At 44.7% G+C, this 13231-nt stretch overlaps 2 long non-coding RNA genes across 2 annotated transcripts; both read left to right on the top strand.

The window, feature by feature from the left end:
- The first annotated feature begins 6383 nt into the window (after positions 1–6383).
- LOC139833177 (uncharacterized) lies at positions 6384–10071 on the top strand. The gene is made up of 3 exons (XR_011748441.1): positions 6384–7145; positions 7273–7696; positions 8037–10071. It is a non-coding gene; the product is annotated as an uncharacterized lncRNA (long non-coding RNA).
- Positions 10072–10905: 834 nt separating this feature from the next.
- LOC127318064 (uncharacterized) lies at positions 10906–11744 on the top strand. The gene is made up of 2 exons (XR_007861651.2): positions 10906–11007; positions 11417–11744. It is a non-coding gene; the product is annotated as an uncharacterized lncRNA (long non-coding RNA).
- The last annotated feature ends 1487 nt before the right edge of the window (positions 11745–13231 follow it).

Below are 13231 nucleotides of genomic sequence, written 5' to 3'. Positions count from 1 at the left end.
GCTGCTCGGCTGCTGCGTTCCAGAATACATGGTCGGTTTACTCGGGATGGGAAAAAATAGAACGAACCGGTATGTAATGGCATTGTGCGGTTTTGTGGGAGGGTAAAACGGTCCTAAAAAGTTGGACGAAAATTTTAACAGAAATCTTAGCTCCTTTATTGCTTTTGTACAACAAAATTCAACTTTTAGCCAAAAGGATGTTAAATTTTTAGACTACTAAACGAATATGGATAATCTGTATGTAGCACATGCCAGCAGCCAGCGCACCACGCATACAGGCGACCACCGAATAGTGGCTGGGGCATCTTCCCCATCTGTACATGGCACCCTGTTTCGTCGAGGGCTCCCCCTCCTCTCTCGGTCAACTCCGGAGCATAGACTTCCTGGCCCCGCTGGCTACCTTCCCAGGTACTGGTTTAGAGCATCTCCACTCGTTGGAGCTCCCCGGGGCCAAATTTCCGCCCGGATGAACCTAATCCGGATGAATTTTTGCACTGGGGAGGAGGGTTTTCCCAGCCGTGTCTCGCCCAAGCCTCCTCTTCGCCGCCACGCGTCGTCCTTCTCCGAGCTCACCTCGACGCCACGCGCATGGACCTGTCGGGCTCGCGCTTCTTCGACTCCTGGGAAGACGCCGCCGGCATCGTGTGCGCGCCCGACGAGGAGGACCAGTCCTTCCTCACGCTCGGCAGCGGCGGCGCGCGGGGCAAGGGGCAGCGGCGGCCCGCAGGACCAAGGCCGGCGGCGCGCAGGTGGCAAGGGGCAGCAGCGGAGTGCGGCCCCGGCGGCGAGCGTGGGCGTGGGCGTGGCAATTGTCCGGATGAAAAAAAAGTGGTCGTAGGGGGCTTCTCGGGGAGACGAGTGGGGATGCTCTAATCTCACGCTGGCTACCGTGCCGGCGGCTGCCAAATTTACTATTTTTTTGCGCTGCTGGTAGCTCTGGCTCCGTCGTCCCGGCCGGTAAGATTTCCTTGCCTCCAAATTTTCCTCTCGTTCCTCAACAACACGGTGGCGCTGCCGGCGGCCGTGCTCTGGCTCAGGCGTCCCAGCCTGCCTTTCCGTTATTTAATTAGCTATCATACTGCTCTTTGGCTTCTTGACTCAGCTCGATGATTAGCAACTTGGAGAACTATATAAATTGGTGTAACTTAATTTACGGAGGCGAGGTGGGACTATGGAAAACAATCTATCCAGTTGGTTGGTATCATCAGCTCGCGGCATTACCGTAAAAGAAGGCCCAGTAGAGCAGCACAACGGCCCATCAGCATCGGACACGGATGAAAAACCATCGGCACGGCAACTTGACGGTGGCATAAGATGTAATTCAAAGCAAAAACAGGGTTAATTTTAAGTTGGACGAAAATTTAGGGGAAAAGCCTTATTTTCTTTACTAGTACAAATGCCCGTGCGTTGCCATGGGACTCAAAGTATCTCTAGTTGCCACTATATATAAAAATAATGCACGTGAAGATATCCGAGCTAATGTAGGAGAACCGCCACCGGCAAGGCAAGCTGGCAACCCAGCAAACCATCCTCTGAGTTTCCCTGATCTTTTCAGCTCATATCATGTTGGTGTTTTCTGTCAAAAACCAACTTCTTCGCCTGGTTGCTTGTCCAGTCGCAAGTGCATACTCGTGACCTCTTTAATATTGTGCAATTTAGTCATACCTACTTGTATTTTTTAAGAACTCATACCTACTTGATATGATGTCTTGACCGTATGCTAGACACTAATTTGATATTTAAATCATGTCAATTCAACAAATATTTGGTATGATATTAGCAAAAAAATGGACCACTTCGAACCGGAACAACCAATCTTTCAATAGCAACAAACCAAAAGAGAAGAGTACAGAGAGGTGGCTGTTCTCTTCAGCTATCTGGAAGACATCACATATATAGATAGATGACTCCATAGGTACCCGTTGGCAGCATCACACGTATTAAACTATTGAAGTATCCAGCAATTTGATGTCAATTTGATGTCTCCTGTCATGTATAACAAAATCGATGGGTTCTTCATGAGACAAATCATTAGCAGCGTTGGATCAGCTCTTGCCAAAATGGAGATCTCAACTGGAAACTAAGCAGCATACACCTTTCAATGAAATACATAAACATCAACAGACAAATTCATAAAAGAACAAATTGTTAATAATAAGACCACGTTGGATCAGCTCTCACCAAAAATTATCAAATTATAAACTATAGATTCAGGACTTGTACGCTCTCCAAGAAAAAGAAAAATAGCCTTCGTTGCAGAAAATAACTAACTATTTCGACGGGGAGTAGGAAAAAGTAAGTATGCACGGATATATATTACTGCTATTTTACCAATTTGTTATCATGAAGTACAAATATATCATAGACTCCAATTTCTCTGGTTCAAAGGCCATTGGTCGGGCTATGTACTGTCAAATAGTGGTAACTTGGAGCAGTCCTAGCCAAAGTTCTCACATTTGACTTCTCTATTTTGTAACTGGGTAGTACCTGAAGGATTTAACTTGCATTTTCTTATGTGCTCTGGAAGCTAGACTTTAGGAAACATTTTTTTGAAGGATATTGGTGCTGTATTTTTAGGTACACTATTGTACTGTAAAAGTCCCAGTTTGGTATGCGCGCCTCCCATAAAAACCATCTTAATTTTTCCTACCATTTTGTATTCAAGGAATCTAAGGCAGGTTCTTACAGTAGTCTTGCTTATCTTTTCTAGTTATTATCTCTCATCTCTTCTCAAAGTCGGCTACCTGGATTCAGGAGATTGCCAATAAATCAAATAGGCTCCAACCATATCAACAATACACTCAACTATTCAAAACTACATATCGGTCTCCACTTAGGTAGGTCTCCATTTAGGTAGAGCGCTTGGGCTGATGATGTGTTCCCTACTTCTGTAGGTACAAGTTATGTTTGCAAATTCATGAATTGAACCCCGAATTACAAAAAGCAGGTTGTTGCAACAGCTAAAAAATGCGGATATTAACTTTTATATCCTTTCATAATCAGAACTATCATATATGAACAAATGATAAGAGGAAAAAAACACAAACTATCTAGACAGTGGAAATACATATATGTACGAATATTGCACTATGGAAAAGAAAATGAGAATATATAGCTTGCTAAGGATATTGATTTACCTTAGTTTATGATCTTGATCCAACAGAGAAATCATTTATGGTTGGATCTTGTTCTTTCCGGGGCTCAAAATCTGAGGTCACACCACAAAAGAAAGATTAGCTTGTAAGACAAACCATGCATTGCTGAAAATTTTCTTTCATCAATATACGGAAAATTGCAATACAAAACAAAACCGGATGAAAATTGTTGCAGTGATGCAGGTCTGGCCGGAAGCCGGCATTGTCCATCTCCATGGTTTGCTAGTATATGCCGACTAACACGACGCAAAAGTGGGGCAACCTGGCCGGTGACCACCAACACAACATCCACTCATCGAAGGTCTGAATCAAGAACGACAGTGTAAGCCTGCGCTAGACCCATGCGACTTCTTCATCGATAGCGAGGACGCATTCAGTGGGAGGACAGGCGTGACAGTGACAATCGGTGCGTGCGTGACTCATTGCCCCAAAGGATGCAACTAAGTTGCAAGCCTACAACAGTGTATACAAAACTCCAGGTAGAATTAAGTTATAAAAGGTAATACACATATACTACATTAGCACAACCACTAAAACACCAACCGAATAAACTTGCATAGTTTTGCTGGAGCAACTGAAAATACTAACCAGAAAAAGTCTAATACCCATATATGGGAGTAGTCCTCCCACCACTATATCTACACGGCCTGATAATCAGCATGCAAAACTGCGGTAGGAAAAGAAGAAACTGAACCTCTTATTTATCCAACAACTCATGCTGGTTTGTCCCATGTGACCATCATTTAAATTTTGCTAATACATCTGATAAAAATCTAAACATATCCAGGATGATACACTGAACTTGAGCTATACTGTGTTGTCACCAATTATAAGCAATCAGGAAAACCATGGAAATACCTGTTTAATGCCCAGTTGCTTGGAAGGGCATCAGTAGCATAGAGTAGGCAGATGGTGTTGGCGCTCTTGCACATCTAAAATGAGCCGATCAAGGGTCCAATATTAGCATCACACACAACATCAAAATGGATAAGGAAAATGAATTATGTGCAATTCATGTCAGAGCAGCATACATATGTAGCATGAGCAGAAACAAAAATGAAAACTAATTGACATATTTTAAAGTCACCAAAGAGAAAACACCTTTTCTAGTATCAGGCATGCACACTGTTGATGTCGTTCTTGAGGGAGAGAAAATCAGCTACAAGTGGTGTGTGGTGCCACAACTGCCATCGCCCCAAATTTTGTAATCAAACCAATAATTTAAACCAACTTCGATTATGTAGTCAAGGAAACAAATATCAGTCAGCATAATGGGACACACAAATGATTTAAAATGTAGATAAGTAGATACAGAGCATGTCACTAAGCAATGAAACATTAAGCAGTAATCTGTCGACCAATACATGAAATGAACATAGCAAGGACTCGAGTTAGTAGCTCAAATAGAGCAACAACTATTTCTCGAAGCTGAAATGAACATAGCAAGGACCTGAAGTTGGGTAATGATCATAGATTCATAGATTTTAAAGTGATAAGTTCAGTCTTCAGAGAAAATAAATGGTACCCATGTTTAAATTAGAACAAGGCTATGCTAAGTTCATAAGTGCTAGATAGCATCATGAATTACTTTCATCCCTCGGAAATGCTTCCTGTTTTGAGACTTGGTAGTATACAGTCTGAGCCTGATTACCAATTCTAATTTAGCTACCATGTGCCAATCAAAATAGACAGAATATGTACTGGTTCATAGATCATAAATTACCTTGCCAAGCTGGCACTATGACAGTCCATAGTAATATAGTACATTTCCTGGATAGACTTAGGCATGGAGAAACCACATACGAAGGGCCCTGTAATCATAATTGTAGTGGTAGGGAGGTCATGTATTACTAATCCATATGCCAGGAAAGTGTTTAGGGTGCTTACAAGGTAAACAAAACCATCTGATGCATGTGTGACCTTTTCATCCTCTCAGCCGGTGTACATGATGTCATGAGCAGACACAGTAGGCTGAAATGATTAACTACTTCTGTTGATTAGTAATAGTTAGTGCTGCCAATTTTCAGTTTTTATGCCTTTCGGTTAATATCTTGCTTTGTGTATGCATATGCCAATTGCTCAAGGGGCCAGGCGAGTTACCTGCTCCAGGTTGTTCTAATGGCTCCATCCCCGAAGGCGCTTGCCTTGGCGTAAGGAAGGGCATACACCTGGAACACATGTAGCAGGTGTGAATTAGCGAAACATATATATGGATATCGACAAAACAACTTCAGTTAGACATTTAGAGTAGCCATTATCAAGTAAGATCGATGAAGCTGCATGATCCATATATCATGATCAATCATAGCATTTTAAGACTTAGTGATCAATTAATTAAATAGCTCATCCATGCTTTCACAACACATAATTTGGGACCGGCAATTCAACAACTCGATGTTGGCACTACTGCAGCCTTTTGATCCCAATCTTGTTGCTCATCCTGCAAATTCACAACATTGTTCAATCCATTAGATGGCCTCAAATATAATTATATTGCACTGCAGTATTGCAACAAAGCCAATTCAACTCATGTGGTCAATTCAAATAGCATAAGAAATCCACATCTTAAATACTGAAGGCTAATTATCCAGTAGGCGCAGTTTTGGGTGACAAAATAGAAAATGTGCTAGATTTTGTAAATCATTATTACTCACTGATTTTTAACTTGCAGTTGTGGTGATGTTACTTCGTCGGTTTAGATGCGGAATAAACTCACAAATCTCAGTGGTCCATGCTACAAAATCCTTCTCTTTCATAGCATGGAACAGATTATTAGCCAAGTAAACGTGACCACACCTCCCAATTCTCATACACATTTAAATAAAATTGCATAGGAAGAGCTCCTTGAGAAACCCAGATTTCATAATAGTATAGTGTACCTTCATTGCCTCGGACCAGTAAACCGCTCAGCTAAACCGAACCTCATTATACACTATATAAAAGTTAATCAGATTCACGCTTCCTGCTTACTTTTGGTACTGTTCATCAGCTATTTTCTCTTCTGTTCCTCCAATCAGCTCCTAATACGTCTTCAAAATAAACTGGCCAATTTTTTCAAATTTATTTTTCACTCTAGCGGGCAACCGGCTACCGGTTACAGGGTTCTGTCGTCAAAGCGGTGGATGCTGCCCGGTCTTCAGTGGTCAGTTTCCACGTGCCCTCCCACGTCTTACCACTCAAGAGCACCACGTATGGCTAGCGTTTCTGATTTTGTCTCTCCAACCCATCAACTCACCACCGCGCCGCCCTTTCCCTCATTGAAGCCAAGGATAGCCCAGGCGACGTGCGTGCCGATGGCGGCGTTCTCGGAGCAGAGCGGCAGCGGCCAGGGGACGGCGACCTTAGGGGCGGGGCACGCGCGTGCCAAGAACATCCGCCACGGGGTAGGCGCGGCCCGGCGGTAGCGACCACGGGACGGGGCAGGCGCGTGCGAGGGACGGCGCCCTCGGGGCGGAGCGGCCTAGGCGCAGTGCGTGCCGGTGGCGGCGACCTCGGAGCGGAGTAGCAGCGGGATGGGGACGGCGACTTTGGAGGTGGGACACGCGCGTGCTGGCGGTGGCGACCGCGGGGTGGGGCAGGCACGTGCCAAAGACGGCGTCCTTGGGGCAGAGCGGCCGAGGCGACGTGCGTGCCGGCGGCGACGACCTCGGGGCGGACAAGCAGCGGGCAGGGGACGGCGACCTTGGGGGCCAGGCACGCGCTTGCCGGCGGCGGCGACCGCGGGACGGGGCGGCCGCGTGCCAGGGACGGCGCCCTTGGGGCAGAGCAGGTGCGGCCGTGGGACGGCGACCTTGGGGCGGACCACATGCGGGCTGGCGGCGGCCACGTCGGGGCGCAGCAGGCAGCGGTCCGTGCGCGGCCACTGCACTGCCGCGGCTGCCGGGACAAGGAGGAGGCCGCCCCGCTGCTCTCCCCGATGGCATAGGCAGTGCTGCACGGACGACGTGCTTTTACTGCTCACCGACGGCCCGCCTTCGCCGCAGCACTCTGGTGAGCACTCCGGCGGTGGCCAATTCCCCTCCAAGCGAGTTCGTGCCCCAGCACTAGGAGACGTCCTGCTTGCGCTGATCCAGATTCTAGCATTTTCCAACTCTTACGTATTAATCTATACGAGCAGATGTACAGGTTGGCCTCAAGACGACGATGAGCGGCGGTTGGTTCAAGTGGAGCACGCTCTGGATGGGCAGATCGACGACTCTATGGGCGGCATGATGCCATAAACCTCGACTAAATCAGCGTGCAGGTAAGTGTTCTTTAGCTATCAAATCCGTTGTACTTCCGCGCCGTTTTGACTCATGCATCGCCGGCTTGAGCTCCGGCCAGATACTCCCATGCCATGTCCCTAGCAGTCGTCGGATTTGGGCGTCGTGGTCCGGATGTGTACCCGGGAGCCTCTCTGATCCTTGCATCCTCTGGATCCTCTTCCCCTCTTCATTGCTTTTTCTTTTTGCTTTAAGGTTTCTTTCTCATCTGTTCATGTAATTCTGGTTTGCAATGCAAAACATTTAGATTTTCTCTCTTGTGTTCAGTAATTCTGGCAGGTGTTGTGAAGTGTATATGTGGATTGTCTAGTCCTTTCCATCAGTTCGGACTTTTGGTTCAAGTGGCTAGTGCATGAAGCTTAACATGGTATCAAAGCCCCAGGTCTCAAGTTCAAATCCTGGCTTTCACATGGTTTTCGCAATTAAGCCTAAAAATTGCTGTTGCCCCCCTCTTTAGCCACCGCTGTTTCGGTGTGCTCTTCTTCTTTCACGTGTTGACTTTCTCTTCTCCCGTCACACGCGAGTGGGGGTGTTGTGAAGTGTATATGTGGATTGTCTAGTCCTTTCCATCAGTTCGGACTTTTGGTTCAAGTGGCTAGTGCATGAAGCTTAACAGCAGGAACAATGCAGAAGTACATGCGTCCTTACAAAACAGTTCACTCAAAAGCTTCAACTTGCAATATTTTGATGTGCATGATTCCACCCGGATCTTACTTCGGTATTTCAGAGGAAGTGGCAACTATACGATTTGTTGAGGCGCGGATCATAGCCATAGTTGTACTTGCAGGCTGCACTTGTGCCGCTGGAGTGCCATAGTTGTACTTGCAGGCTGCACTTGTGCCGCTGGAGTTGCAGGCGACAGCTGCAATACATACCATCCATATGTTGTAGTTCACGATCTGGGTCGGATGGCTTCCTTGTGAGCTCTGAAGTTATTTTAGTTTCCATTCCCATCATCCCACGTGAGCTCTGAAGTTGTTAGTGGTAGGCTCTAATTGAATATTTGATGCAATTATTTCTTGCCGTACCTGAGAGGTCAGTGGTCTAATGTAAGCTAATATCACTTCCATCTTCTTGGTTAATACTTAATAGGTCACAGTTTCATGGGCCTATATGCCCATGTATTCTTTGTTCCTGGTAGTTAGGCTTACTAGATGTATGTGTTATTTTCTGCAGGTAGTCCTGGTTTTGCCTGTTCTACGTCTTTGGCAGTCTCAGCTGCCTATAGCTTTAGATTTTTCTTCAGGTTCAGGTGCTATATAGGGTGGTTTGTCCTGACATATTTTTTTTCAGATTTTTTTGTCTTTCTATTTATTTTTGTCATGTACATATGAGATTCTTTATTTGCAAGAGGAAATGGACTATATGTAAAAGTAGGCACCTTAGATCATTTCATGGTTGCAGGTAGATTCACTAAGTTAGACATAGCTTCAGATAATATCTGATTTGCATTTATACAATCAAAACATTTTCTTTTCCTTTATCAAGTGTTCAACTAATGTAGATGCAATTGGGTCGCTCACATCTCCATCGTTGCACATTTTAGTGAACTGGACATTGCATTGTCAGCTTTGTCTGATCAATTATATTGTATGCCGTTTTTAAACCATGACACATATGTTAGTCTGTACACTTCTTTGTTAGTGTTTTCATTGGAGTTGATAGATCGGTGAGTATTTTCCGTAGACTTACCAATAAACAACATACCATGCTTTACGTTAATTAGACATATTGTTCTTACTGTCTATATTAGAAAAATAGAAATCAGTTCATGTTTAAGGTTCAGTTATCCTATAATTAGACATTGTTCTTGCTGTCCCTGTTAGAAAAAATAAATATTGGATCATGTTTTCGGTTAATCCTAAAATTGGGCAGACTTCTTTTGCTGTCCAAGTTGAATAGTTCGTTACATGTTGCACTCCATTTACCAACTGGCAGCAGGCCATTGGTCATAATTATCCTTCTAATCGAAAGAATTTCTTATTTGCTTCTTTTGCTCTCCTCCTCTCCGGGATGTCTTGCAGACATGAGCCTGTCACCTGTCATTGACGAGTTTGCTTCTAAAGATGATTGATTTTCTATGGAAGGCGACATTGCAGCTGAAACGCACCTCCAGGTTCTTGGGTTGCTTCTGAGGAAGATTGTCTTTCTATGGAAAAGCGGCATTCCAGCTGCCTATAGTGTTACTCAGAAATATTAACCAGTCCATTGATTTATGTAATGGCACCTGCTCATGGTACAAGGCTTGGAGAATAGGTTTTGGAACAAGATATAATCTGAAGAAATGGAAGATGGGTTCCTGACAATCTGAATGAAGGGCATCTAGATTACTTACTTCTGGCTGCTTGCGGGGCTCAACATTCTGACCTTTCTGGCGTACATCTTGTGTGCAAACAAATTCAACAGCTGCACTATGGATTAAGATGCTACCGCTACGATTCTGCTCAGGTCTACACTATTGCAGTTGCAGATGCTCAGTACTCATTGAGGTATCTTTACAAGCACATGCAATTGCCTATGCAGCATATCCTGTTTAAGTGATGTTGCACGATGGTTGTTTAATGCCTACGATCCCTTATTTTCAGTCTCTCTGTCCTTGAGTGTTCCTTAAGTTTGTAATGGGTTTAACCGTTGATGTCTCTTATATTCTGTCTTCGGCCTCTACTTTTTAGTATGGCTATAATCTGTTTTATCCGTTACGCAACTAATTTTGGGTACCTTCAGGAAAGCTGCTCAGTATCTTCAGTCTCCACATCTCAAACTAACTACCCCCACTATGCAATTTTGCTAGGACACGCAGAGACGCTATCTGGCTTTGGCTTAGCCCAGTGTAGATATGAATCGGCGTCCTGCAAAATAGTTCAGTAAAACTTACAACCTCCACCATGTAATCCATCGTATATATGTATGGTACTGCTACAGCTGGATAGTGGTGTTCATATTGCGCCACGGGCGCGGCGTGCCGCCGCGCCAATGCCTCCTAGTTCTGTTAAGAACCCACCAAAATCAAGGAAAGAGCAAGGCAAAGCATTAGAGAGGCTGCCAAAATTAACGGATTAGTTCACAGCCGCATGCAATCGGTTCTCAATTAACGGAAATGGATGCGTGAGCCTGCTTATGATCGTATGCTCAGTTCGGCTATATACTGTCCGATGGGAAGCAGAAAATCGGGTTCCGATTCCTACACCACCGAGTCCGATGGGAATCGATTCCTCGGAGGATATCCAACAACGTCAATTTAGTTTCCGATCTGACGGCTCCTATGCCAGAAAATTAATCGGCAATTAATGCCGAATCCCCTATCATGATGGCAGCAGATATTTTTTGCTCCTATTGAATCCCCTATCATCATGGCAGCAAATATTTCTTGCTCCTATTGCTCATTGATACGTATCACAATCATATCTTTAAATTTTCTTTTGTCTCATCTTCCAAGCCTATATATATATGGTGTAGCATATTTTGATTTGCATCTACTGTATGCTCGTTTACTAGTCCTTTGTGACCGTTTATTCTCCAAGACATGGGAGTCATCAAGGTGCCAGTCCTGCTATGCATGCTACTGCTCGCTACACTTCTCTTTGTTCCTGGTAAGCGACGTCTGCAAATTTCATACTACTTTCATGGAATAAGGCGCTCTTGTTTTACTTGTTTTTTGTTTGACTAAGAATTACTTCAAATAGATAAACATTGTTTATATAAAATTAATATCATTAAAAAGTATTTTTCAATACGAATCAAACGATACTAATTACATATAATATAATCAAGATTTTGTTGCTCAATTTTTATGGTCAAAATTCGTCTTGGATTACGCATGCGCCTTATTCCTTAAAACAGAGGTAGTATAAAGAACAAGGCATTTCCTCAATGCATTATCTATGCCACTCATATATGAGCTTCTTACTCCATTACACATCTATCTATTTTGCTTCTTTTTTTTATCATTGCACGATCTGATCTTATATCATACACCATATTGTGGTGATTGTTTTGTAGGATTGGAAGCCAAGACCTGCAAAGAACATAGCAAGACCTATCGTTATAAGTTTGCATGCTATACAGATTCATGTCTTGAGACCTGCCGCAAGGAGGGCTTTACTGAAGGGGAGTGTGTCGTGGTCAACAAATATCCAGTTATAATCTATTGTTACTGCACCAAAGAATGTTGAATAAAAACATGTTACAACTGCTGTAGGATTTTTGATGTAATAAATAATGTGGCTCAGTAGTATACTGAGTTGACCATGACCAATATCATAAGTTGAGGCTTTACCAAATACTACTATATCATGATGGCAGGCTCTGCCGTGCTAGTTGTTGATCACTCTAAGAAACTCATGGATACATGATCCTACTTCGCCGAAACTCATGGACACCGCACTCCAGAGAACAATCCACGTAGCATCTCTCAGCGGCATACAATCGAACACCTTCCGTGCTTCCTCCATGACAGACGGTGTGGAACGCATGTACGCATGGGAACAATGCTCGCCGCCGCTCGCCGGGGCACAACGCCTCGAGGGAGACGCTGGAGACCGGCGGCGCAGTGCATGGTTCGTCGAGGGGAGGACTCGAATCAGGGGAGGTAGCTGATTGAGGGAGAGGCCAATGGGGCGACATCGGGCGGCGGCGGAGGATGGTCTGGAAAGACGTTGTACCGCCGGCCCTCCACCGACCGTCCTGGTTGTGCCATCTCCTAGCCGCCACTATCATGGAGAGGGTTTGGGGGTGGACTCACGGTTAGCAGGAGAATGTAGAATTGAGGCTACTTTGTTGGGCTTGGGCGCTTGGCCCATTCGGGCGCGTGCGGGCGAAGAACGACGAGGACGACCAAAATTTTGACGTACGAGAGGTGGGGAGAATAGGGAATAGGTTCCGGAAAACCAAATCTGATCCCGGGTGCATATGCACCTGGTATATATAAAACATATTTCCAAAACATAAAAAATTTAGTAAAAAAATTTAGCATATAGAGGGACATGTTCTATGTGTGCACGTAAAGTTTCACATAAAACCAACAATTTTTCTACCTTGTGTAAAAAAGACAAATAATGCCACAAAAAATAGACTATTTTTTTTTTTTTTGAGAATTCGGCAGGTGAGCTGCTCGATATATTACTAGAAGAAGATTTGGCTCAGTTAATCAGGGAAACCGGGCCCAAAAACCATACAGAGTGGCCGAGTTTATGAGGGAAACCGGCTGAAAAAACCGCACAAAAGTCGGGGCCTCATCGCCCACACGAAACGAGACCACCGACGACCAAACACACACCACCAAACCCGGAGCCGCTGCTCCGACGTCCCCTGCTCGGAGGCGAGCCGCAACGCCGCACGGCGTGGACGACCTGTAGCCCAAGCTACCAAGGCGACTGATGACCCACAACTATAGGGGATCGCAACAGTCTTCGAGGGAAGTAAAACCCAATTTATTGATTCGACACAAGGGGAGACAAAGAACACTTGGAAGCCTTAACAACGGAGTTGTCAATTCAGTTGCACCTGGAAACAGACTTGCTCGCAAGAGTTTATCAGTAGTAACAGTTTTATAGCAGTAGCAGTAGTGAAATAACAGCAGCAGAGTAACAGAGACAGCAGTAGTGATTATAGTAAACAGCAGGATTAAAATACTGTAGGCACGGGGACGGATGACGGGCGTTGCATGGATGAGAGAAACTCATGTAACAATCATAGCAGGGCATTTGCAGATAATAATAGAACGGTGTCCAAGTACAAAGCAATCAATAGGCATGTGTTCCATATATAGTCGTGCGTGCTCGCAATGAGAAACTTGCACAACATCTTTTGTCCTAC

Source organism: Lolium perenne, chromosome 7 (genome assembly GCF_019359855.2).
Source record: "Lolium perenne isolate Kyuss_39 chromosome 7, Kyuss_2.0, whole genome shotgun sequence".
Taxonomy (NCBI): domain Eukaryota; kingdom Viridiplantae; phylum Streptophyta; class Magnoliopsida; order Poales; family Poaceae; genus Lolium; species Lolium perenne.
The sequence above is the reverse complement of the archived record's forward strand: the minus strand, read 5'-3'. Positions and strand labels throughout refer to the sequence as shown.